At 41.8% G+C, this 27095-nt stretch overlaps 1 protein-coding gene across 1 annotated transcript in view; it reads left to right on the top strand.

Annotated features, from left to right (window-relative positions):
- The first annotated feature begins 694 nt into the window (after nt 1-694).
- The window catches only part of ZNF407 (zinc finger protein 407), a 355097-nt gene continuing 328696 nt past the window's right edge, over nt 695-27095 (top strand). Inside the window, exon 1 of the mRNA XM_074576527.1 lies at nt 695-780. The gene's annotated coding sequence lies outside the window, so the exon portion shown is untranslated. The remainder of the gene's footprint in view (nt 781-27095) is intronic.

The raw sequence follows: 27095 nt of genomic DNA, 5'->3' as shown, positions 1-27095 counted from the left end.
TTCTCTTCAGTCTTATTCAGTTTATCTTCTGAACTGCACCCTCTGAAAAATAAAGTACTGCTTACGAGTTTATATCACCTTCAGACGATAGCCTTAGTGAACAACTGCTGTACACTGTCTCATCTACTTAGTTCTTTCCCCCTCCTTCCAAACACCCGTGCCGTGGATTAGCACCGATTCTCACAGCACGCCCCACGCCGAGCGAGACAAGTTTATCCTACGCACACCCCTGCACGGCACGAGTTCACAACCGTGCAATCCGGCGCCAGGAGCGGCCGTGGCACAGGCCGCACGTACACAAGGCTTTGCCAGGCGCAAAGAAAGGCGCAGTTTCGAGCACTCCCAAGGCCGCACCTGCTGCCTCCTCCCGGAGCTGTGGCCTCCCTGGCACGCAGACTCCCCGGGCAACCCTCCGGGGCTCCCGGGCCCTTCCCGGCGAGTGAGCGGGGCAGCAGGAGGAGGACACCGCTGAGCACCCGAGCTCCAGCGCCCCCACCAGGCCCGGGCAGGGGAAGATGGCGGCGGCGCCCGCCCCGCGCGGCGGCTGTTGTGCGCAGCCCCTCGCGCCCGGCGGCGGCACGCGAGACGGCCGTTGGGCGCTCGAGCAGCGCGGCCCCACGCCGCCTCCCGCCCGCGGTCACGTGAGTGGGCCTCGCCCGCCTCCCCTCCCTCCCCGCGCCGCGCGCCCGGCGCGGGGCGGTGACGCAAGACGCCGAATCTACGGCGCGCCACTTGTGACCAAGATCCTCACAAGCGGAGGCGGACGGCTCCCCCCGCCCGGTAAGCGCCGCCGGACGGGCCGCCGCCGCTTCGCCCTCCCGCTCGGCGGGGCGGGTCGGGCCTCCGCGGAGGGCCTCGGCGGGGGGGGCAGATGGGGTGGCGGGGCGGCGTTGGGGCTAGCGGCCGGGCTGGCGTCTCCCCTCGGGCTTTTTGGGCCTCTGCGCTACCGTCGTTTTTTTTCCCAGGTTCCCGGTGGGCGGGCGGCCAGCGGCGCTTAGCCCAGCCAATCCCGTCCATTGTCTCGCCCCCGCCGCACGCCGAGTGGCTGGGCCGCCGAGGGCGGGAAGAACGCCCCGCGTCCCTATTGGCTGCCTCAGCGGCCCGGTCCGCGGCACTTCCCTTCCGCTCTGCCTCAGGCGGCCTGCTGGGGGGGGAGGAGGAGAGCAGCGGGGCGGGCGGGGGCGGCGGGGGGAATGGAGGGGAACGGGGAGGAGCGGGGGCGCGCACCCAGGCCGGCTCCGTTGCGGCTCCGGCAAGCGGGTGCTGTGGGGGCTGCCCCTCCCGTTCACTGGGGCCGCCGCGCATGCGCGGGCCGTGAGGCCGGGCGGGGCGGTGGCGGCCGCCGAGTCCCGGCACCTCCCTTAGCGGGCGGGAAAATGAGGGGACACCGGCGGGGCCGCACCGTACCGTCCCCGTTGGGGCGGCCGACGGCGCCATCGCCCTCAGCGCGGCGGGGGGGAGTCGGGGCTCCTGCAGCCCCGGCCCGGTTACAATCTGAGCTGCGGTACCGTCGCGTCGCGGTGCCATACTCCGCCGGGGCCGTGGCTTGGTCGGGCCCCCAGCACGGGCAGGAAGACGTGACTTTTGGCTTGGGTTCAACTCTGCCTCGAATGCGTTTTTGCTGCTCAAAACCCCCATTTTTTCTTAGTCTTTCTCCTTTCCCCACAGTTGTGTTAGCTTAAGTGTGGATGAGCTTGAGAAGTTGTGCAGCTGGCAGTGAGTGACAAAGCGTCTGACTGCCAGAGCTTTGTAAGCAGTTCTTACTGGTGGTAAAAGACCAGTTGTGGCCGTTTTCCCTTTACTCTGCTTAATTCACCAAACAGAGCAGTTTCTGAGTCACGATCACTTCCTGCACTCATGATCTTCTGATTTTCAGCATGGTTTTGTTGTTGCTAGGGTGTTAGCGGACTTGAAGGGGACCTGTGAGATTGCACTCAGGAAAGCGAGTTCCCATAAATAGCCACAAAGGTGATCAGAGGGCTGGAGCACCTATGCTATGAAGACAGGCTGAGAGAGTTGAGGTTGTTCAGCCTGGAGAAGAGAAGGCTCCAGGGAGACCTTATAGTTTTCTTCCAGTACTTCAAGGGGGCCTACAGGAAAGATGGAGAGGGAGTCTTTATCAGGGAGTGTAGTGATAGGAAGAGGGGTAACGGTTTTAAACTGAAAGAGGGTAGATTTAGATTAGATAATAGGAAGAAACTCTTTGCTGTGAGGGTGGTGAGGCACTGGAACAGGTTGCCCAGGAAAGCTGTGGATGCCCCATCCCTGGAAATGTTCAAGGCCAGGCTGGATGGGGCTTTGAGCAGCCTGGTCTAGTGGGAGGTGTCCCTGCCCAGGGCAGGGGGGTTGGAACTAGGTGATCTTTAAGGTCCCTTCCAACTCTAACTGTTCTATGATTCTGTGATTCTAATAGGTTTCTAAAGAGTTGTGCATCTTCTGTGGAAAAGATCATTAAACCAAAACTAACTGTTTTAGGTGGCGTTTGAGGGATAGGTTATAATTTCGTTTAATTTTACTTGTTACGACAGGTTTCCTATTGCTTCTTCAAATAATTAGCGTGACTTGTGAACTGCAATGTTAATCTTAAATGTAGTGTTAGCTGAGGAGAAAGAAAAGGAAAAAGCATTTAATTTGCAATCTGTATGCTGTAGCTGTTGGTGGTCGCAGAATTTGTATAGTTGTAGTTTTAATTCTTGTTTTCCTGTACCCTCTTTTGTTTGTGTAGTCGTCCTGATGCAGACTTGGAAGACCTTGGGTTTGTCATGTATTCATATTCATCTATATCATAGTAAGCATGATGGTAACACCTAGGGAGTAGTAAATAATGGAAATCCACAAGTGCAAGGGTAATAGTGGGAGGAATGATTTGCTGATGGTGCAAAACAATAATAGACTAACATATAATTTAAACATTGTGTGTAATTTGCTGTGATCCTTACCTTAATAATCTAAAGGTGTGGCCTGTGAAGACTGTAAATTTTCTTTTTCCATTCCTATATCAGAACATGAGTAATCAAGATGCTTGCATGAGGCTGGAGCTTTGGATGTTGGGATCTATATTTTCCCCAGGTCACACCTCTTCATGAAAGATGAAGACAATTACAGGCTTTGGTTTGGTCTCTCCTGCAATCTCTTAGACTACTCACAGCAAGTTACATTCATCATAGAAGTAACATTACAGTCATTCCACCCTTATTTCATAAATTATTTCAGCATGGACATATAATCAGATTGTAGCTTTTATATATAAAATATGGAGCCTGGCAGTAATTGTATAATCCATACATTTTAAAAAAGTCAAATGCACTGATGTGACAGCATGATGATGGACTGTGACTTCTTCAGTATGTTCAAACTTGTCAGTTTTATTAGCATTTTGGGAAATGTAATTCAAACGACCTGAGTTAAAAACATTGAGCCAATCCTTTACTATCATTCTTCTGTGGGAACTATTGTATAGTAACAGCATCAAAAATTTCTAATTTATTTGCATGAAAGTTTTCTTTGTTAGAAACTTTTTTAGAACTTAAGCTCTGTTGTTTCCTTTTACAGAAAAACATTACTTGGAGAGAATGTGTGTGAAGCAGATGTCAGTCACAATAGTCCATTAAAATCAACCTTTTGTAATGAAGAACAGCAGTTTTGTATTAGTGTGCACAACATTAAGAAAAACATAGCTTTGGTTTACCCAATTGTTGTTTTATCTTTTGTGTGTGTATACACTTGTGGTTTTGTGCATGTGCTAAAATATACAGGCAGGTTGGCTTATGAAATGGGGTTGAACTGGAATTATTGAGCGGCTCCTATACTAAGATGGTTTAGAATTTACATGTTCTCTTTCTTGGGAAACAAAAAGGCTGCACTGGATGGGTGATCCATCACTCAAATAAAAATATTGGTTTAAGATATGTCTGGTCTAGTCATTCATTCAAATTAATGCCGCGGTATTCTGGTGCATGTTAAAATCACTGCGTTCACTTTTTAGATTGCACATGCTGGAGTATAGGTTTAGTTACTCTTTTGAAGTGAGCACATCACCAAAAATAGGGCTTGGGGAGCGGCGGAGGGAAGACAAGATGACATGATTCAACAGATGTAGCGTCTGCTATTCTTTCAGTGACTTTTTTTTTTTACGAGGGTTGTGGTGGCGGAGAAAGAATAGCCACTAGGCATAGCCGTCTCTGTTCTGTACTTTCATTTTGGCAGATTGATACTCGGCAGCTGGCCAGCAGAGCACTCTTGGCTATGCTTCTACCCCAGAAAGGTATTGTTTTCTGTTGGCCTTGCCAGCTCGTGGTAGCGCAGCCGCCTGAGGTACAGCTGCATACAGTGCCTGGCCAGCGGCAGCGCAGGCGTGGGAGCTCCCCCAGGAACCGACAGGAGTGGAATGAGCAGAACAAAAAACAGTGGTTCTTGGTGGAGGCAGATGCGTGTAGGAAATGAGCAGTACGTCACCTCGCTGCTGATGCTTAGTGCTAATAAGCAGCATAGGATTAACTGTGGATGTCTTGGAGAGAATGAATTAGAAGGGCCGCACGGGAGGTGGCATTGCAAACCGCTGAAATGTTGCTTGGCCCAGCATGTCAAAAGTTCTCATGAGATCTCTCTGATAACATCAGCATGGTTTAATCTTTGGTCTGCCTGCCTTTGCATTCGACATTCTTACAGCGTTACACGAAAGTATATGGAAGTTTGAATGAAATATACCTACACCTACTTGTCTTCTAAACTGGGTACTTTTTAAATTTTTGTCATTTTGGCCTATGCTAAGACATAAGCTCAAAGTCCTTTTTAGCCCGTATGTATAAAACTAGTGAAGAAGCAAAAATGTCTAAAGATGCTGTTCTTGTAATCTGTAATTTCTCACCTGCAGAAATTCCAAAGGTGTCTTTTGCTTCGCAGAAAGAAGTTGTATGCTTAAAAGAGGGGAACCGCACCCGCCTTGTTGCTCTGCAACTGTGAATTCTGGTTATCCTGTTTCTGCCTTCTGCCAGCAAAGGGTCTGTAGTTACAGACGAGTCTGTAGCCCATTCTAGGTGTTTATGTTAAATAGAAGTGTGGAAATGTTCTTATTTTATTTAATATCAGTTCTTCAACATATGAAGATGAAAAAAGGTTGTGTCCTAAACTTACAAACATCAGCAATTTATAGCTTTAGAGCAGAAAGAAGTCTAGTTACCTTCTTTCCTCAATATGAGAAGGAAAACTGCACGAAGTGCTAGTCAATTCATATGTTTCTTTACAAAGAAATAACCCAAGTGCCATTTAGAAACAAGCAGTAATGATGTTCCAAAAGTAAAATGCTTGTTTGCGTGACTCATGACTGCTTTCCAGTCCTGCATTAGCAGAGTTGTTGATTGCTGCTTTTTTGCTTTGTTTTGGTTGGTTTGTTTGTTCTACAGCAGGCTGACCTTTTTTCTGAGTAGTCTGGCCTGCTGCTGAACTACTGTCTGTAACATTATGGGTTATATTTAACTGGGCTGTGAATGTTCTTATTTTCCTTTGGTCCTTAGTGGTACAGGCATAAATTTTAATTGCCTCTGCCCTTCTGAGTCTAAAAATACAAGCTGTTGTATGTGTGTGTGGCATATGCAATGGCCAAGGAGGAGGCATGCAGAGTAGTTAGAGTATACAGTATTTCAATGTCTGGATCTAGATATCCGCATCTCTATAGCTTACTGGTTTGCTACAAACATATATATAGATGCTTTCCTGTCTGGTATTGTCTCATTGTAGTTAAAAAGAAAGTTTCTTGCTGTCCTTAGCCCCATCTTTGGTATTTCAAAAGTCTCTTGCAAAATATAGGTACAAAGGTTTAAGAAATACATATAAATGTTATGGCTTGAGAAACCCACAACAACTTATTGTAGTTTAGACAATTATTCTATCACCCAGTGAACCCTTCCCACCCAGGAAGGGGAATTGGGGAAAAACAAGGAAACATGAGGGTTCAAATATAAATAGATTTAATAGGATAAGACTAAATAATTAACATTAATAATACTAATGAAGCAGTATTGATCTTGATATCAATATAAAATATACAGGATTATACTCAGTCAATTCTATGAGTAGGAAGCTGTGCACTCCCAGGAGAGGACAGCAAATGCAGGACACTGCAAGCGCAATGGCTTTGGGAGGAAGGGAAGGGATCAGGGGTCCGGCACCAGGGCAAGGAGTTCTCTGGACCGAGAGAGAGAGAGAGAGAGTGTTCTAATTTATATTGAATGTGTTGTTCATGGTATGAAATAATTCTGCTGGCCAGCTTGCGTCAAGTGCCCAGGTCTTGCTCCTCCTCATCCCTGCACCTGGCAAGGCTCGAAAACACTGAGACCTTGAAACCCCGCATACCACAGCTGGCTATAAAGTAAACATTTTCACAAATTCAGACACTGGAGTCTTCTAAAAGTGCAGTTTCCCCAAGCATTAGAAAAGAAATTAGTCCTGTGTTGCTCAAACCAGGACAATGTTAAAATTCACTGTAATTGCAAAGTGTAACAAAACTCATCCAAATAGTATTATTAAGTCATCATTTTATATATAAATCATTGTTTCGTGTGATATTTTTAGTATGGAATCCATACAGTTATGTGTTATACAAATATTTCTGTAGGAAACATTCCAGCAAGAAGTTTGAAAAGTGTGGAGATCTTGACAATTCTAATTTAAGCAAAGACAGAAACAAACTGTTCTGGTGTCATTTGGATGCCCTTAAGAGCTCCGGTATGGCTTTATGCTTCTGGATGCGTGAGTTCTCTCTTAAGGCAGGTTTTCAAGCTTGGGCTTGCTTTGGAGAGCCTGTGGCCTGCGCCCTTTTTCCATTTGGTGGGTTAGTGGTTGGTTTGTTTGCTTTTGGTAAGTTAGTAGAACAGATTTGCCATAAATGTATGAGATAGTTAAAACCAGAGCTGGTTTTAAGACAAGCCTTAGCAGGAGGACACTTGCGTACTTGACCTGTACCCGTGGGACGTAGCATGTTGGGACCCCCCACTTGCGTGCTTGAGGGAAGAGCGTGAACAAGGGTGACCTAGCGGTCTCGGTTCATGTGAGGAAGCATCAGACTTGCTGCTCAGGGGGTTTGGTGCCTCTGGGAGGCACCGCACTGGCTGTAAGGTGTGCCCAGGGCTCGCTGGAAGGGCCAGGTTTCCTGCTGGCCTTCTGGGAAGTCCCACGTGGCCAAAAAGCATCAGATTTCCTGGCATGTGGGGTGTGGGCGGTAAGCTCACAGCTTCTGAGGAGCACGTCTTGACGTTCACGTGATGCCCAGCATATGTGCCCATCTTTCTCCCCGAGAACCATGGCATAGAAATAGAGCACTTTTGCATTTTGCAGTCCCGTGTGGTCTGTTAGCAAGGAGGAAGAAATGCCTGCTGCATGCTTGTCTTCCATCGAATGTTTAAGTGAAATCATATGTTATTTTAAGTTGGATTGTTCCCAGTACTTGGGGAAAGGATAGCAAACTCCAGAAATCCAATAAAGGCAAAATGTTGCTCTCTCCTAATTTCTTGCTTTTTAACACATCTTCTGCAGGGGTGTGTTGACACTGGATTTGGGACACTGGATGTGCAGCAAGGATAGCAGTGATCCTTGTGTTTTGTTTTCTGTTGGATTTGTTACTTTTGTCTTCTTCACTTCCCCTTTTCGATGCCAGTGAAGTAAAGGCTGTTTCTTTTCATGCTCCCCATGTGAGGCAAACCTGGATTTATCTTACTCTTTAAAGGGAAGGGGGTTCTCGCCTTATGTCATATGAATTGTTAATAGGATATACATTTTTGAAAAGTCAAAATGGAAAAATAAAAAAATCTAAAAGCACCCATAAGCTGCAGCTTGTTTGTTTGTTTTGGCAGCTGGAGAATAAAGTGCAATGAATACTAAAAATTACTAGTTTAGCATCGTATCCTTTACTGGGCACAGCCTGATTGTTGTAAGTCAGAGTTAATTTTTTTTGGATGGGATCCAGCGCTAGCATAATATCTAAGTTCAAAGATACAGTACATAAAAATGTTTTCTGGATGTTGTCTTCAAAATCTGCCAACTTCTTTTCTATTGTTTTCAGTTTTATTGGTACAACAATGGAATGATTTGAATTGCATTTGGTTTTTTTTCTTCCTGTTGTTTGCATTTTCATTTTAAATTATTTACCAGTCTGAAGCTTGGAGATGAGAGCCTAATGAATGCTTTTAAAAATAAAACCTTCTTCTTTAAGCACGTTATGCTTCATGTTTTGAATTTATAACCCAAGTCTTAATGAATCGTTTCCTAGTTTCTCTCATCTTGTAAATAGGACAGCTCATAAATTCTAAGTTTTACCTATACAATGGAAAGATAATTCCTGTTTGCCTTAAATGAAAAGAACTGTTCTTGTTAACAAGCTTAAACTGCTAATTAGGGGTAATATGGCAATAAATGCTATGTCAAACCTTTTAGCAACATGAAGATGCAATATTTAGTTTTTGGGCCTTTTTCTGGTGCATTCCATGTAAAAAGACAGTGTGTTGTGGTTTTTTGAGATCTCATACATGTGTCAGGTTAATAAAAAGGATTTTGAGGAAAACCAGTGGCCTGTAGGCCCTCACAGGAAGCAGGTTCACTTCTGTTCTACATTTAGGGCAATATGTTGGTGCCACATATGATAATGTTGCTATAAGCCTTGCTACTGCAAGGCTTCAGGTAGATGGCAGACATATGAAAGAACCCTGATGACTTCACGTATATGTGTATGTGGTGTTTTGTTAACAGTTAAGTTATTCTGCTCAAAAAAAAAAATAGTAGGACTAGCAGTAGTTGCTTTGTTTTAAATGTACATTAATGTAATTTAATCAGGAAGGAAAGAAAACCTGGGACTAGAATTTGATGTCATTTACCTGACTATAAATCGGACTATCTCCATTTAGTTTAACAGAATTTTTTCAATTTATGTCAAAATGATCAAAATCAGAACCTGACACAAGCTATCCATCTCATAATTTGTGCATACAAAACCAAAGAAATAAAATTGTATTTTTTTTTTCAAATCCAAATCTCACCCCAAAAAACAGAGCTTGGTTTTTGAGCAGAGATTGTGTAAAACAGTGTTACTTGTTGCTACCAAGAGCTTTGCACATATATTTTACGAAGAAACATTTTTTTTTTTAACTGTTTCTGATGAGACTCTAATTGTCAAAGCTACAGACTTGTGAATTTGAGAGCCATTCTAAGGCTAGGTAGCTTGAAAATTCTTGGCAAGTATTTTCTTTGAGTTCTTGTGTGTGCCTCTGATGATACCTGCAGAGGGTTGTATGTAGGCTTTGTTCTTTGTCTGATTTTCTTTATGTCGCCCAAGGAGTTTGCAATAGGGATGGCAACCTGAGAAAGGAAGGAGAGGAAGAGGCTGAAGGGAAAGGCGATGTAGGTCTGGCGTTGGAGGTGTCCCTTGTGCTGCTCCAAAGCAGACACGTGATGAGACATAAGGAGCTCCTTCTCTCAAAACTGAGGAATCTTCCTTGGGTACAAGGTTATTAGGTACAGTAGACAGTTCTTCAGAAAAGACAAGTAAAAAACCTGGCAATGCATTTTCCAGCTTTGTTTGGGCTACTCGGTTTCTTCTTTCCAGGTGAAAAACCTTTGCAGGTGGAGGTTGACTTGCAGGGATACCTGCTCTTTTTCTTTGTTCACATCATCCTGATTTTTAACGTTGCTGGTATCAGTACAGTGTATTTTGGGGTACAGTGTTGAATAAACTTTTTTTTGTCAGAGAATGCATGCCTTTGTATTTTGTATGCAAAGGGCAATTACCCTATCGGGGGGTAGATTTCTGAGGAGGTGGCATACAGGCAGAGGTAATGCATTACACCAGCTACTATAGGCAAACTTTCAGGCATACAAGCTTGGTTTCAAATCTGCTGCTGATACCAAGATAATTAAGATAGACTTTAAATGAAAACCAAGTTAATCTCTGAAGTTTATACTTAAATGTTGTATGGATGTGCCAAAGTGTAAGAAGTATGTCTTTTCATGGGGTGAAATAATATTTTATTTGTACATTTGTTATAAGTACTCAAAGGTCATTAGACTTTTAATTACAGAGTTTTAAATGACACCTAATCTAACTGACAGTGTTTGTGAAAACTTCAGTTGATAACACTGTGTCCATGGCTTCATTTTGATTTTATTTTTAAATTATTTTTCATCCTTCTAAATTATGTTTCTAAGCTCAATGGTATCTGTTTTGAGAGAGGAGAAATACTTCACGTATTATTTAAATTTTGTTTGAATAAACCACCTAGAAAGTGCAGAGAAAAAGAATGGCACATTCCCTAGTATAAAATTGCAGTAGGAATTTTGCTTTGTAAAAGATGATGTTCATATTGCTGGAATTGCTTAAACCATCAGAATTGTCAAGCATAAATAATTACATAATTTCACACTTTCCAGTGAAGTCAGACCCTGATTAAGAAGTTGACAGCCTGAGAGAGTCCGCTCTTTGACAGTGATGTCTGTATTCCCTAAATTTGTAGAGACTACCTCTAGGAAAACAAGACTGAGCTTTAAACCTTGTACTTAGTACCTTTATTGACAAATGGAGAATATTCTTTTTCTTAAAAAAGTTTTCATACTTTAAATACACAGATGTTTCAGCTTTTCCACTTTCAGCTAGCGTAGATTTTTGCTGATACCAGGTCTTCTCGCTGTCTTGGTCCTCGCTGTCTTTCAGTATGTTTGATATTCATATTTCTTTTTTATTCCTTATTCCTTGCTGTGCTTTTTTTCTTCCTTTTCTTAAACAAATAGATAATATGGTAATATGAACTCTAATAGGAAAAAGGCATTGTTTAACTCAGTTGGGGTACTACTAATCCAGTCACCAAATGTAACCATAACACAGCATGCATTTTAATTATTAAATATAATGGAAACTTTGCATTTTAAATCTAGAGCTATAAACCACTTGTTTGAAAATGCACAGTTCAGCAGTATGATTTTAGCTTGCAGTGAATTACAGGGCAGTATTCTTTGATCAGTTATTACAAGTTGAAGATTAGTAGCATTCAGTGCTTGTGTTAATTTTGGGAATACATATAGGAGTCACTGCAGGTCAAACTGAAGCTCAGGCCTGTATATTTTTAATGATTTAGTGCGTTGGCTGGATAAAGCAATGTAAAAATGTATGGATAATAGAGTCATGCCAGTCATTACAAATAAGAGTAACTTAAAGGAACATTTTCCAAGGCTAGTACTCCTCCAAATTCCAGTACTTTGTAAAATGTGCTTTATTATTAAATACAATATTTTTGAGGTTTTTCTTTTAGATACTTATTTGAACAGTCCTACAAAGTGCTCCTAATGCACTTTTGATGTCTTTCCACTAAGGAACAGCTGAATGGTAGAACAACTAATGTGTGTTTGCTTATGTTTGGTCAATACTTGTTTTTGTAATGAATACATTTTTACCATAAATAAATACAATGAATTGAAATAGAAAATCTTAGCATCTATGCACTTTTTAACATAAAAAAAATAAAAATACTGTTAGAGCATATGTGGATTTTACTGTATCATCACGAAAACTTACTGATTCCTGCTTGAGATGTGCAGGCTTGAAGCTCTGCTCTGTTTTCAGAAGTAGGGGACATCACATTATTGCTGAGCAGCTCCAATAGGCTTGGAGGTGAGGGCTTCGCTTAGGTGCCTTCTTCAGGATGCTGGGACAGCTGACGTGCCATGGGTACAAGAACAAGGCTCTCCAGATATGTGAGAGGTAAACAGTGCGGTAGCAGCTTAGCAGAGCTGATGTTTTCTTCCTTTTGTCCAGGTTGTTAGGCCAAACAGCTCTTCTTTTCTGGGTTCAGGACTTGGGCTTGCTGTCTTTCTCCTCTAGCTGAGGAGGCTGTCCCCCATGGGTTGAGCAGGAGCTGTTTTTTTTTTTTTTTCTTTTCTCTGTGTATGGTATGTGAGGTGCCAGTACCTAACTCAGGACTCCAGATCTCACTTTCTGTTCCAGACATTTTAAAGCTTGGCATTGAGCATTTCAGCGGTGCCTGACATCCCTGGTGCATACAGGCTTAAGTAATTTTGGACTGTTGAATATTTGGAATTGAGTGCAGATTTTTGTTCCATAGGGCCAACCAAACCCTTAAAGCATCCTTGTCACCTTGTTCAGCCTTTGCTTTTCCTTCATCTTTTTCCTTTTTGTGGTCTGGCATAAACTCCATAAACTGGTAATGGAATTTACAATTGCAGCCTTTATTGTTGACTCTGGTTGTTTTAAGGATATGTTTGTCATAGAGCACTGACTTTCTCATTCTTTCTCTTGCTCCTTGCTATTCATCTCTATTGCAAATCAAATTATGATATTAAAATAATTATGATATCAATGTCTACTAGATCCTTAAAATTCTTACTTTGTAGTTCTTTTTGCTCATGTACCTTTTTTGAGTGTGTGGCAGGAGGGTGTGTAGGTAATACCTTTCTACCACTTTTTTTTTTGTTTGTTTATCCACATTTCGGAAGTATCCTCTGCTGTCTATGTGTGCCAGATTAATTTAGTTCAGCAAAGGGTCTTCATGTGGAGGTTATTCTTTTAACCATGACCATCTCCAAACCTGAATCGCTGTAGAGAACCAGTGAATCTGTAAACATTACTCATATGTGGTGTTCCGGGGATGGGTTGCAAACTATGTACAGCCTAGTGGACTGTAGTTAAAGAATTGCTAAGTGAACGTCTCTTCTGATGAATAAAGTTAGTTACGGACTAAATAAAGGCTACATTTGAACCCATGGCCTTGGTTTCCTCTGAAGGAAGGAGTGCAGCATCATCTGGGGCAGCCGGGAGCATCTCTGGATACCTTCCCTTGTGCCCCTGGGACAGTGATGGCAGGTAGCTCCCCAGCATAGCTTGACCGACTCACCAGCTGCATTGTGAGAACCAAAGCAGGGTTTTGGTCCCTTGCTGCTTTTTTTCTATTCCTTTCAGACCATAAAATGGGGACTCTGAATATGAAGGTACATTTTGCTTTAGTCCTTTTTTTGTCATGCTCTAGGGGAAAGCTGAAAATAAGATATTGGTAGTAGGAAATCGACAAGGTTGTAGCCTACACCTTAAGGTCATAGGTTGCTTGTCTCTTGTTGCCTTATTTCACGCTTCATTTTGGAATCTGCCTTCTTACATATAATTGTTTGCCATGCTGTATTAAATAAAGCCCTTTTAATACCCTTTAATTCTTTGGTTTCCATGAACTTCTGATCTTTTTTTGGCTAGTTTTATCTTTCTGTTGCAGTTTTCAATGCAGCATACGTTGTCCAATCTCCAGTTCCTGATTTCTCAAGTCTTAGGTCTTTTAATTGGGAGAGCCCATTTTTACATGTTCTTTCTTCTGTTGCTCGCTTATAAGATGTGATGGTTTGTTTTGTCTTGTCTTTTCTCCCAACGCAGATGATTTTAATGCTTCTTGCTGTTCTCACTCATTTTCAGCGCGTCCGGTTCCCAGTAGTACGGATGACTCCAGGAGACAGCAGTAGGACAGGGAGGATTCTCCTCCCCAGTTTGCCAGCCTGCGCCTGGCGCAGGTCAGCAGCAGCTGGAGGTCAGTACCCGGCATCCATGCGCCCAGGGGCTGCCATGCAGCCGGCTGACCATCTCCTGCCGGTTCCTCAGGGTGAAAGATGGGTCTGAATTACAGTAGATGGCCCTTATTTTACTGATTTCAGTTGCCAAGCATTAAAGTTTTTAATCTGATTGCTTTTCTCCTTCTTTTCTTTCACATCCTTTCTCGCCTTCCGCTTGGAACAGATTTTTTTTTTTAAATTTGTAAAAGGAAAAGTATACCAACTCTAAGTATGAAGTGAATTTTTACAGCCAAGTTATAAATTCCAAAAACTAGGGGGTTTATAATGGAAACGCTTAAGGGGGAGAGGGGAGGGTGTGGTATAATACATATGTAACCTTTTTTCCCTCTCTTTAGTGAATAGACCGTTTAAACTAAATTAAGTAAAGGATATAAATTCTGTTGTTTCAGTTTTTAATATTTCATGACTGATTTTATAGATAAAAATTACATTTAACAATAAATATGAAGAAGAATTTATACAGCCTGTTCTAGTTTGATATGGAACAGCAAATCCCATTTCTCTGTAGCTGTAAAGAAAATTCATTATAATGTCTTTGGTTGTAAGAGATGGCTTCATTGTGATTAGTTACACTGATAATAAAACAACCTTTTTACAAATGGCACAAGATACATGAGATCTCATGTGTCTGCCTTTTAATAGCATTGAATTTGTGCATTTGCTACCTTTATTCTGTAGTCCTTTTTTCATTTATAATTGGGCACTTTTAAAATCTACAAGTTATTAAAAATAGTCTAACGTAACTTAATTTTTCTTTTGAAGCATTCTGGAGAAGGAGTTATTAATGCAGCTAAGCGTTCTTAATTGTTGAGTTCTTAAAATAAAAAAAAACCCCTAATTTTAATTAGAAAAATGTGTTTTTATGTAATTTTGTTCAATTCTGAATAACAAGTTTTGGGGATAAAATAATGAAATATGGATATCTGACATCATTACTTTCTGAATCTTTTTTAAGAACCTGAAGAAATATGTTGACTTTCAAATGCCCTGTTCCCAGTGACTTCAGTTGGATTTAGACATATGTAGGTATTTGAGTCATTTAAAACAGAGATAGTGGCATTAGGATGCCTACTAAGTAGTTGAGAGTCCAAGTGTACACATTTGGGGGGGGAGGATTTTGTGAGGAATTCATAGCCGTTAAAGAGGTATTTATTTATTTTTCCATTTTACATGCATTTAAGAATACTTACATCTCCTTAGCACAATAATGCAGGAGTTTGATGAGAAAAGTATAATCGTTGTAATAAGAACCTTTGCATATGTATATTGCTGTGATTTGTGCTGTTACAGGGGTTTAGCCAGAAAAATCTTCTGTATTGTTTAGTTTATAGAAATAATATTGGATATTAGATTCTGGAAAAATGGTGTATATGCAACAAAATTATATTTTAAATTGTAAAATGGAATTACACAACTACTGTTGGAAGTGAATTCCTTGCTTGCTTTACATGAAAAGCAGAAGAATTTGGTGCTATAGAATGAGGAAGGCTGCAGAACTGACAAAACAGAAGTTGCATTAATTATCAAATATTTATGGAATTTACCGGAAAGTGGAAATCTGAATCATAGTGCTTGGAAAAAATAGGATGTAATGCTCAAGTCTTCTGGATAATACAAGATGGAACAGCACACTTAACATTAGGTTTCACTGTAAAAGACATAAACCAACATTTTTGCTCCTGTTGTCTGTAAGCTTTAATTCTAGATTGTTGTCTCTTTTCCGTTGTTGATTACAACTAGGAAGAAAAATCCTGTAGCACTTGTCAAAAGTGTTTTCCCAGGACGAATACCAGGAATATGACTGTTGATGACTGAAAAACGGGACTAAATATTCTTCTTACCACCTGAGAGAAAAACGGGCTACGCCAGCACCCTTTGCTGTAGGAAGCAGCCTGTTTGGCTTGCAGTCTGCTTTCTGTACCTGCGTTGCTCCATCAGGTGAATGGGCTGGGTCTGCGATCAGGGCTGCTGGATCAGCGGAGAGCAGCACGGTGCCACAACGCTGCCCTGTCTGCGGTGGGGAAAACCGACTTTGTGTCGCAGCTGGGCTCCGCCGTGATCAATCACCACGCAGATCGCCCATAAGGGTGAGCTTGTGGTCCCTCAGATCCTGGGGGCGCTTGAGCTGAGCGATAGCCTACTTAGTAATATGTCAGTTTTTTCTCCCAGGAAAGCGTTGGAGCAGGTGTAATTTCTTACTCTAGCTTGGTCTCCGGGTACTTGCCGGTGGTTGCCACAGAGTAGGTTTCCTGCGTTCATTAAAACCTATTGATCTCAGGAAAGTTTGTGTCGTTGATTTTAACTCGGTGCTTTTCAGGGAATTAGTAGTATTTTTAGCAATAACACTCTCCTAACACGTTCCCGAGAGAGAGTGATGTATCGAGGAAATACAGAGGCCATAGGCATGAGTTGCAGCCCTGACCCAGCTCCTGAGGTCCCCTTGCCCAGGTAAGCTCCGCATGGTCCTGCTGAGACCTCCTGTGACACCAGGAGCCATGTCCGGGAAGGGTCCGGCGACACGCTGCGTTCCCTGCCCAGGAGGGGTGTGGGGAGCAGGAGGCAATGGAAGGGGCCACTGAGTTGACCGGCACATGTCATGCTACTCTGCAGAGGAGGTGGGCTGCGGTGCCACCCTGATCGTGCCAGCCACCAGCCAGGTCAGCAGTGGCTCTGTGTGGCCGCCGGGCTCCAGAGGATGAAGGAGACTCCCCTCCCCTTGGGCTCCGTGGCTGATATTTCCCAGGGAGCTGTTTGATAGCGTGGCTGCCGACCGGAGATTCGAGTTTGTGACAAACCAACAACTGAAGGAAATGCACTGTAATCTTGTGTAGCTGTTACACAGTGTGCTTCAAAATAATGAGAAGATTTTGCACACTAGATACCCAAGTAACAGGAAACTAGTAAGCAAGGTGCAATTCTTAGGTGTAACAGAATGAAGCTGCATCATTTTTGTAGGTATTACGGAAGGCGTCAGGTCCCCAGTGCCACTGATCCCGACGTCGCACTGCATGTGCCATTTCTGCAGAAGAAATAAAAACTTTAATTGCCAGGTGAGTCCTTGTTCAGGGATGCACTTGGACACATGTTTCTCATGTCAAGCCTAGGAGGAATCCTGCTGGCACTGTGCACGTGCTTAGGCATATTGCTGGTTCTGGACGATAGCTGAATTTCAGGGACTGATTTAGGTCGGCACCAAATTTGTTGGATGGAAACAAATAGGCATGGGGGGAAATGGGTGCTATTGATAAGCAGTGTCATTTGCAACCTTCACGGTAGTAGTTCCCGAAGTATCAGTACTGTGAATGCTTTGAACAAGAGGCAAATGTGTGTTTTATAGGTGATGGTGGTGTTAGCAAGGGGTTGTCCCGTCTCCTCAGTTCCTTCCTTCCTTCAATTCTAGCTGGCTTGGACCCATCCTGGGGAGATGTGGTTTCACTGCACAGGCCATGGTCCAAGGTGGATGCTGCTGAGGCACCCCAGTCCTTCTCTGCCAGGTGTACAGAGCCCTTTGCTATAGCACTGCCTCCTGCCTTGTTCACCTCTGCTTTCCATCCGCTGACCAAGAGTGCGTTTTGCTGAGGAGAAGTGGGAGACTGCTCAGCTTTCAGCCTCTCCTCTGTCATCTGCTGGAGTGAAGGCACCTTTTGTAGCTACATGGCTTAGTTCTGGTGAAGGGCTTGAGGGGTTGTGCCATAATGGTAGCTCTTGACTGGTATCACAGGTACCAGAGAAGTCACGAATAGTTTTTGTATCATCTCATATTGCCAGTGCTTGGACTTACGATGCCACTGTCACACCTGTATGCCTCCCATTGCTCTCTTGTATTGGGTTCCATTGTGACACAGACAGTGATGGAAATTAGAATAAAATTCTGTGGTAACCCCCTGAACTGTTCAGAATGCAGAAGTATGAAGCTTTAAAAGGCGTTCAGCGACTTCAGATGAAGCATGAGTTTGTTCACCTGAAAGCAAATAACAGTTATTTTGGAGGAAGCCAAGCTTTGCGCAGCTATGCATGGTTTAAGGCTTAGTGATGATCATCTAAGGTTATCAGGAAAAAATATCCCCCTATGCGTTGCGGAGGAGATGGCAGCACTGTTGTGATTGCTTGCATGTATTGTAAGAAACCATTAAGGAGAAAAGGTGTGATTTGACATGCCGCTTTTCCCCTGAGCATTAAGGGTTTATCCCCTCTGCAGCTGAGAACTTTGTACAGCTATCACCTCTTAATACTAATATCTAATGGTGGTTATTAATTTCTTTTTGTTAGAGATGCAGTGATACAAAGAAGTGAAGGCTGCTACTTACGCTTTGCTGGAGTGTGCTGGAGGACTGGCGTGCTGTGGCAGGGACGTGGGGCAGCATCTATAGCACGGAGACCTTCCAGGTGCACCCCTCTGCCAGGCAGCCCCCTGCTTCCACCGTGCTTCTCCCCCATCGCCCTCTGCCTTATTTAAGCAACCGAGCTGGAAAATAAAAACGGAAAAGAAAGCCTGGGTTTCATATGTCTTATAGGGTTGAGCTGAAATACTTCCCGTGTGCTCACGTCTGGTTTATTGTACAGAAAACCAGGTTTTGCCTTTATATAATAAGCTAATCGTTCAGATTGTTGAGTATGTCTATGTGCTTTAATACCGATAATACAAATATATACAGATATGTAAACGCACATGTTCCAATGAGTGTATATTCTAATTGATAATAATACCAGCTGTCATTTCTGTAGATAAAGCTTGCCAGAGAAACGTGTCACACATTTCTGTTTGATCTTCTTTTCTGAGATGAAATGCAATTACTTCCTTGTGTGCAGTGGCCACCAGGTGTCATCAGAATGCTTTTATTTTTATTAATTTCTCCTTTTCTTTAGAAGCACATGTACAGTTTGTATTCTTGTCTGGAAACTTTGTTAACCTACCACACAAATAATCCTAACTCCTTATGTTACCTATTCAACCAAAAACTCATGCAGCTCTTTTCAGCTGAGCTACTTGAATAAGCTGCTGAGAGGAGGAAGACAAGATGCACAATAACACAGAAGCGTGTGCATTTACACACAAATTATTACATGCATTCTTTGCCCCAGTCATTCAAAAGATGGAGATAGATACAGTAAGCTAAACCATGTGGGCCTGGTTTACATTAGTAGAATGTCATTAAAGAACTACAGGCAAGGCAATTAAAATGATTACTCAGAAAATACTAGTGTTTAAAGCATGTTGAATTTCCTTTTCTATTTTCTGCCATCCTTCCTCCTTTCTATGCCTTTTCTACAGTTTTGGTTGTAACTTCACATTAAATGTGGGGTGTTGTATTTTGTTTGGGTTTTTTTTTGTTTCATTGTGGCTTTTTTTTCTTTAAATTATTTATTAATTTGGTTCTGGATAGTTTGGCATACTTGCAGTAAGTGTAGATAAAACACATCCAAACTATTATCAGCCTACCTTTAATTTAAAATGGTTCCTTTTTTTTTATCTTCAGTGAGCTATTTCTCGGTGAATAGCTGTGTAATAAATAACTAAAAAATACTCAATATCTTCTTTTTATTTTTTTTTGTTATATAAAAAATGAAAAAAATGAAGAGAACATTTCAATGCAAAAAAAAAATGCATCTTTTTTTCTTTTTTTTCCCCCCTACTTCCTTTTTTCTAGTTTTTTCTAGTTCCTACTTCCTTTCTGGATCTTGGTTCAACTTAATGGGAAAAAAAAAAGTGTTCTGGGCTGTCAGCTGGTGGAGACTTGGCCATTGGTTTTAGCCTGTGCTGCTGCTGCTGCTGCTGCTGCTGCTGCTGCTGCTGCTGCTGCTGCTGCTGCTGCTGCTTCTTCCTCCTCGAGCCTGCTCATGCTGTGTTGGTAGACAAATGTGTCCCAGGCTGTGATGATGGAGGCTTCTTGTTGCTTTTCCTGAGATTACGGTAGTGTAAAACAAGGGGCCAACAAAGCCATCTCTTTTTTATTGTCTTTTAGGTTTAATTTTGAGCAAAAGTTGATGAAAATTTAGTAAATCTTGGCAAATATTGAACATGAGAATAGCAGTCTAGGAAATTCATACTGCTTATGTTTTAAAGGAGAACAGAGTCGGGGGCTTTTAGGAGCAGGTTTCTAGGGTAAAAATTCCAAGAGCCAGTTTCCAAGTAACAGCAATTTCAACTTAGTGTTATCTTTTGCTACCAAAGTGCAGGAAAAAGTTAAGACTTTCAACATTTTTTTTCCGGCTGTCGGCATGAGATGGTGCCTGTGCGCTTCCTCTGATGAATTCCAGCGTGGTCCACTGTACGTAAGAGGGTCCTACAGCCTATGGTAGAAAAGAGGTTCAAATTGCATTTACTTTTTGCTTTTCTCAAGTTTTAATTGGTGAAGTTGGTGAGAATTGCATCTCACATGAAACCATGTCATTCTGAGAGTTCCTGGAAACCGCGGGACTCATTACTGTATGTTAAAAATGAACATTTCTTTCCTGCAAGTTTCCTTCCCAGACCTGATAAACTCTCTAAAGTGTTTTGAGAACACTTAAACAGTGCTTTTCATCCATAAATATCACAGTGCTATACCAATATGATCTTTCTTGGATCCTCAGAAGTTTCTGTTGGATGTTTTTTTGCTATAGTTATATGCATGCCTCACTCTGGAAATAGCCAAAATTCTTTGAATTTACAATTCAAAATATACAGACCTTTTTAAATTTTCAAAAATTGAAAATCTGGAGGTTGTTCACTTTTTAGGAGATGCTAATGCATTTCCTCTTATTCTGTCTTGGGTGTGCCTATTGATTCTGACAGCACTTAAAATGACTCTGCATCCATGTCTTTCTTTTTTGACTCCCTCTTCAAAGCTGATACAATCGGTGGTCAATGCTGTATTTAGCAGCGTTTGGCTGTTTCTGAAGTGAGTGGGTGATGACTAGGAAGCCTTCCCTTTTTCTCTCTTTTTTTTTTGTGTGTGTGTGAATTAAAGTATGTATTCTTCATGTCAGGAATTCTTAAGAATTTCCTTTATGTTTCCACCCCTCCCCAGAATGACTTTCAGTGGTTTGGAAGTAGAAGCCAGAAGGATGTGAGTTGTAATGCAGGGTGCATTTCCCCATGATGCCATTACAGGTCTTCCTGATGCCTGCGAGAAAATGAAGTTCATGGGTCCAGATAACTTGCCGTTTTCAGTGATAGTCAAATGATGACTATCAGTGGGCTTTTTATTTTGTTACTTTAACTATTGTAGATACATCAGTGTGGAAGTTTCAAAGTCTTTAGTCTTTGAAATCCTGTAGCTTGTTTGGAAGTCTCCTGTGGAGGTTCTCTTGCCCTAGGAAAATGAGTGGCTTTACATGAAGAACAGGCTCACGATGCAAAGTTCAAAGTTCCGGCATTCTTGAGCTGCAAAGGGAAAATACATGTTTGCAATGGTTAGCATCCAATACTCCTCAAAATAAAGGTGATCTTTGTTCCATTTGAACCAACAATGATATTGTCTTCTGTGTTCCATTGTTGAGGAGACTATTCTCTTGGATTAGTCTCTCTGAAGGAAGTGAGGTAACTTTGTAAGGCCATAAGACAGACCTGTGATTTGATTTAGGAAGGATGTTATGCCCTTGAAAATGAGAAGATGTTTATTTGACACAAAGGTCGTATGTTGAGTTGTTCACATTCAGTTTTGTGCAGGCTATTTAAGGAGCTCGTTAAAATGATTTTGCTTTATTATATCCATGATTTCATTGAAAGAATTAATTGTCTGAAAAGGGGGAATTTTTACTGGAAAAAAAAAAAGTAAGTCTGTTTTCCATATGTCACATCCTTTACAAACACTGCAGATTGGGTATTGAATACTTGGAGACGGTAATACACTGACTGAGAAGTGCTTTGGGAATTCTAATGCCAGGATTAGCATAAAAAATAAAAACCAAAGTGGAATTTAGTACTTGTAAATCTACTTTCTTTGGGTTCTTCTGTACAAATTCATGCCCCTTCCCTCAAAGAGCTGGCATAGGACCAAAATGAGAAGTAAATAAAAATGTATTGAGCATCAAGTTAAGGAACTTTGCTGTTCATTATAGGTTTATGGATCATCACTAAATTGCTTGTCCTTCTGATCTCAATTTAAGACTACTACTTTCTAAATTTCGCTTGAGGATTAGGGCAATGCAAGTCTTACACTGAAAATCTTAACTGCACTGTCTCCACCTTTTCGCATAGAGGAATTATATACTATTTTTTGGACCAGAGGGGAAAAAAAATAGAGAAAACATTAAACCAAAATGTTCTCTATTTCCGTCAAAGAAAAGTTCTTCTGTCTGCAGATGACTGATGCTTTTGCTTAGAACTGTAGCAGATACTGTATCAATATACAAAAAAGTGTTGTAGGAAGAATACAAAAATCTGTGTTGTTACCTGGTAAAAATGGTGGTGGCAGCTCAAGAAGTGGTATTTTTCTTATTTTGTGTATTCGTCGTCTTCTTTATAGGTAGTGAGATGGTGCTGAATTGTGACTGTGTCTTAAATTAGATTAAATATTGAAACAAAACCTCTATGACTGTGATCATTTGGAAATCCCAATGCTTGAAAGACAAGAATGTTTAGCTCTATTGGTTTCTGTGACACAGCCAAAGTATTATGTATTATGCATTTGTACATTTGGATATTTGGCCTATGCAGATGTAGCATATGTTGCATAAATATTTTCCTTTTGAAGATCATAAAAACATGTTTCACTTCTTTTGGATACTTGGAAAATGACTGAAGAAAAGCACTATGTTAAAGACTTAGCTAATATTTCCAGTAGAATTACTGATCTTAGCTATTTCTGTGCACAAACGGTGAGGCTACAACAGGTTTCTTTCCAAAAGTTAGGAAAAGCAGTATGCTGCAAGGAACCTTAAAATGTGTTAGGTAATGTATGACTGTCTCCAAGCAGAAGAATTTGTTAACCTGAAGCTAATGTGGCAAATTAATTTTTGGTCATATCCTTTAAGAATCTGTTCAGCTATACTTGATTTATATGAACATTAACAAAAGATTTATGTTACAAAAAGTCAACCCACTTTTGAGTTAGAACAGCTTCATTTTCAACATCAAATATGATGTTAAGAGCGAGCTGTTTGACAGAACTGGGTTTTAAACTACAGAAATACTGAAGGTTTGACTGGTGTCTACTCATCTTGGGCTTGATCCTGTGCTCAGTGGTCTGCCGTGTTGTACCTGGTGATGATACCTGTGGTGTGGTCTCGGAACCTATATAAATCCTTTCTGGTTTATTTATGCCATACATTAAGTGGTTATATATTGTTGCGCTTTAGGTATCTATTACTAGTAATAACATAACCAGAGTCTTTATAAGGTGAAGGTAGAAGGAAAAGCACAAGAGCTTGCATCTTGTGACATTTTTAGTCTTGTTGGTCCATGAAAAAGGCAGTTCAAGAGCTGTTCCTCCCTAATTCTACTACTATAGGAATTTGCCAGCATTACATTGATATCAAAAGGCTTATTTAGTCACACTAATGAGTAGGAGTTAGACTTAAGCATGTGCTTAAGTTGCCATGGCTGCAGAGGGTTACTTGTTACATCTAGAATGTGGTTTTGGTTACCAGTTGATTTAATCAAATTCCAGATGCTGATTCTTCGCTCCTGATGATGATCCCTGTGCCAGACTAAGGTTGAATCCAAGATTCGTTTTGCAAAAAGAAACCCATTTATCATGTGGTCACTGGGTCTGTACCAACTCGGAGCGTTACTGATGCATTCTCTGATGCATCAGTTCCTATGTTAATACCAACTGTAGGCTAGCCCTTAATTACTGTGGCTTTGATGACAGCAGAGGTGAATTGACTTATGCAGGCTGAGGATTAGGACCACCGTGATTCGTGACCAGTTTGTTGCTTTGCCATTGTCCTCCTGTCCTGTGCCAAATCTGAGAAAGGGCTTTCAGGAGAGAGGCTTACAGCAGAGGAAGCAGCACTACAGGCTCCTTTTGCCTAAAGGAGGCATATGGTATGCTCAGTGCATCCTTCAAGTAATAATAGTCCTTCGTGCAATAAATCCATGTAGGAAGCTGAGAAGAGGTCTGTGCACAGCTCCCTTTGGGTGTGGGACACTACTCTCTCATCAAGGAAGCTGAGGCATGTGCTGCTGAAATTGTGTTAGAGACACAGCTGTGTTATCTGAGCAAAGGTCATAGCGGGGAGAGACAGAGACACAGTTCAGTGTTGTGGTCTAGATCTTGTCTGAGGTGTGGAGAACTGACCACAACTCAGCAAATCGCTGACTAGTCCCAGCAAAAAGTAGTGACAATAGCCATTACTGCCTACCACAGAAGATGTACTCCTGTCCTAACGTTGACTTTGAGAGAACTGAAAGAAATTCAAGGCAATTTAATTCCGTAGATTAGTTAACATAAAGGTAATTTTAGAGAGACAACAGCAACCACCTCGTTGTTTTCTTTTATAGAGAATTCTTTCTGGATTATGGTTTCATGCAGCTACCAGGCTGGTGAGGGGTCTGGAGACCAGGTCATATGAGGAGAGGCTGAGGGAGCTGGGCATGTTTAGCTTGGAGAAGAGGAGGCTGAGGGGAGACCTCATTGCCCTCTACAACTACCTGAAAGGAGGTTGTAGAGAGGTGGGGGTTGGCCTCTTCTCCCAGGTGAATAATGACAGGACCAGAGGAAATGGTCTGAAGCTGCAGCAGGGGAGGTTTAGATTAGATATTAGGAAGAATTACTTTACTGAGAGAGTGGTCAGGCACTGGAACAGCCTGCCCAGGGAGGTGGTTGAGTCACCATCCCTAGAGGTATTTAAGAAACGTCTAGATTTGGCACTTCAGGGCATGCTCTAGTGGCAAAGACTGTAGGGTTTTTTTGTTTGGTTTTTTTTGTTGTTTTTCTGTGTGTATGGTTGGACTCGATGATCTCAAAGGTCCTTTCCAACCATGAAGATTCTATGATTCTATGATTCTAGGTGGAAACTGTGCCATCTAGTGATATTTAGACACTGCTTATATGGAGGTGGGACAGAGGAAAGTCTGTCTCTGGGACAGGTGTGCAGGGGGAGATTATTTTCATGAGTACTCAATGTGAGGTAGAGACAAAACTGGTAAATCATTAATTATTGCTACACCTAACTTGTTCTGTTCATCTAAGGTGCTATTGCCTTGATAAGAGTTGTTATTAGTTGTGGGGATAGACATGAAGCTGTTGACTTCATTAGGAGTACTGCCTGTAAATGAAGCAGAGTGCATCCCTGGTCTGTGTGCTAAAAGTTTATCGTGAAGTGAAGGCAGTGTCTCCATTTACTGTTGTCTTGGAGAACTGGAGGAATTAGGCAAGAAGGCTGGGGCATAAGGCTCCTTTGCATTTTTGTATTACATATGTGACTATTTTAATTTCATACTGAAATTATTGGCAACACCTATGAGATTTGTGTTCTGCATTTTTCACTTACCTAGCAACTGGTTTGTAGTTGTGACTACAAACAGTTTACAAAGATAGGGTGCCTATAAGAAAGCTGGAGAGGCGCTTTTTACAAGGGCATGTAGTGATAGGACAAGGGGCAATGGCTTCAAAATGGAAGAGGTTAGATTTAGATATTAAGAAGAAATTCTTTACTTTCAGCCAGATGAGAGGGTGATGAGACACTGGAACAGGTTGCCCAGAGAAGCTGTGGATGCCCCATCCCTGGAAGTGTTCAAGGCCAGGCTGGATGGGGCTTTAAGCAACCTGGTCTAGTGGGAGGTGTCCCTGCCCATGGCAGGGGAGTTGGAACTAGGTGATCCTTAAGGTCCCTTCCAACCCAAACTTTTCTATGATAAAATAAGGGAAATACATTTTTTTTTTAATTTTATTTTCGTAAGCACTTGAGAAAATCCTTAATTGATGCAATACAGCTGAGTTGAAAACAAGGTTGGATGCCAGAACTGGGACTGCAATCCAGGATTTTTGGTAGAGCACAGAGGAGGGTGGGCTTCTATTGGAGAGTTAGAGAACAAATGCCGAGAAGTGAGGTTAAGCCTGCAGTTACTGTATGCAAAAGATCAGCCATCTTTTTTGAGTTGTGCAGGTGGCTAGTGGAGATGAGCTGAATCTGCACTGGTGTGGCAGAAAAGGCACGTTCTGAGACTGCTGATACCTGCCCATGACAGCTGGGGAGCATCCACCTCCAGCGACTACTGTATCTCTGGCTGAAAGTGGCTTGCGATTTCTGTCAGAGGTTGATCTAGGTGTGACAGCCCTTTAAGGTTTAAATCAAATTATAGGATGGCTTTAAATGGGCATGAAGCGTGTCAGAAGACTGTATGGTGTGGAGCCACCAGTCCCCTACTTGTTAATATGCCTTGAATGTATGAATTTTTGTCGATGGAGAAATCCCTAAAATTATCCCAATACAACCTTTGATTGTGGAAATTTCCAGTGCAGGTATTAGTTCACTGCTGGACATGTTCTCTGATTAATCGGATGTTCTGAGTGGAAAGTATCCTATAAAGAAGATGGAAAATTGGTTTGAGATTGAAAATTGTCTTGTACAGCAAAGAGAAAACTGCTGTTCTTCCCCAGGCCATGCAAGAGAAGAGTGGTCAGGTCTGCGGTGGGCTGGGAACCTGCTGTGGAGGTGCAGTGAGGCAAAGGACTCACGGCTGGTGCGTGCAGACAGTTAGGGATGGACTTGTGGCACTCATCACTGAAGTAATTTCTTGATATTTCCCAAGTTATATAAATAAACCTGTAGTGCAGTTAAACAACATAATTTTCATATGATCATTTTTCCTGTATCCCAAACAGTGCTCATAAACCTTTTCAGGGTAAGCTTGCACTTTGAAGCCTTTATCCTCCTCTGCTATTAATTGCTGTAGCGTTTTTGAACATACTGACAATATGCTGACTGACACCGGCTGAGAATATAGACCTATAGATTGTTTTATTTCTGACTAATTATGATAGTTTCTGTCATGGTTAGTGAACAAAGAAAAATGGTAGTGTGTAAGAATCAGAAAAGCCCAACTAGAGAAGCAATATCTGGATCCTCCAAAGGGCTGTTGTGATCTAGACGTGGTTATTCTCTCGTTATTTAGGTATAGCTAGCTCGGTATAAGTTAGGTCAGTACTTTAGCTCCATGAGAGACCTATAGTTGAAAAACAGTTCAATGTTTGCAACTACTGTGCACTCAGTTCCTTATAGGCCTTCCATAAATTATTATCAAGCAGAAAAGGATTTTTTTACTTTCATAGATAATAAGTCCAACTGATTGGAGCATATTTCCCTGGTTTAATACTTTGTTATTTTTTCCTCAAAAATAAGCATAATTTTTTGGGGGTTTAGCATGTACTTGAATAGTTTTTTGTACCCTGCATTGCCTGTATCAACATTGCAATTACTTAATCTTGTCAGGAAGTACTTACAATTGTGGTCATGGCCTCATTCAAAGGATAACTGAACAAAAAACTGGATACTTGGATCTGCAGCAAATTGATGCTTAAATCATAGTGTAAAGCGCATAGATAAACATTTAGTATTTA

Source organism: Larus michahellis, chromosome 2 (assembly GCF_964199755.1).
Source record: "Larus michahellis chromosome 2, bLarMic1.1, whole genome shotgun sequence".
Classification (NCBI taxonomy): Eukaryota; Metazoa; Chordata; class Aves; order Charadriiformes; family Laridae; genus Larus; species Larus michahellis.
This window is presented reverse-complemented; position numbering and strand designations above follow the sequence as displayed.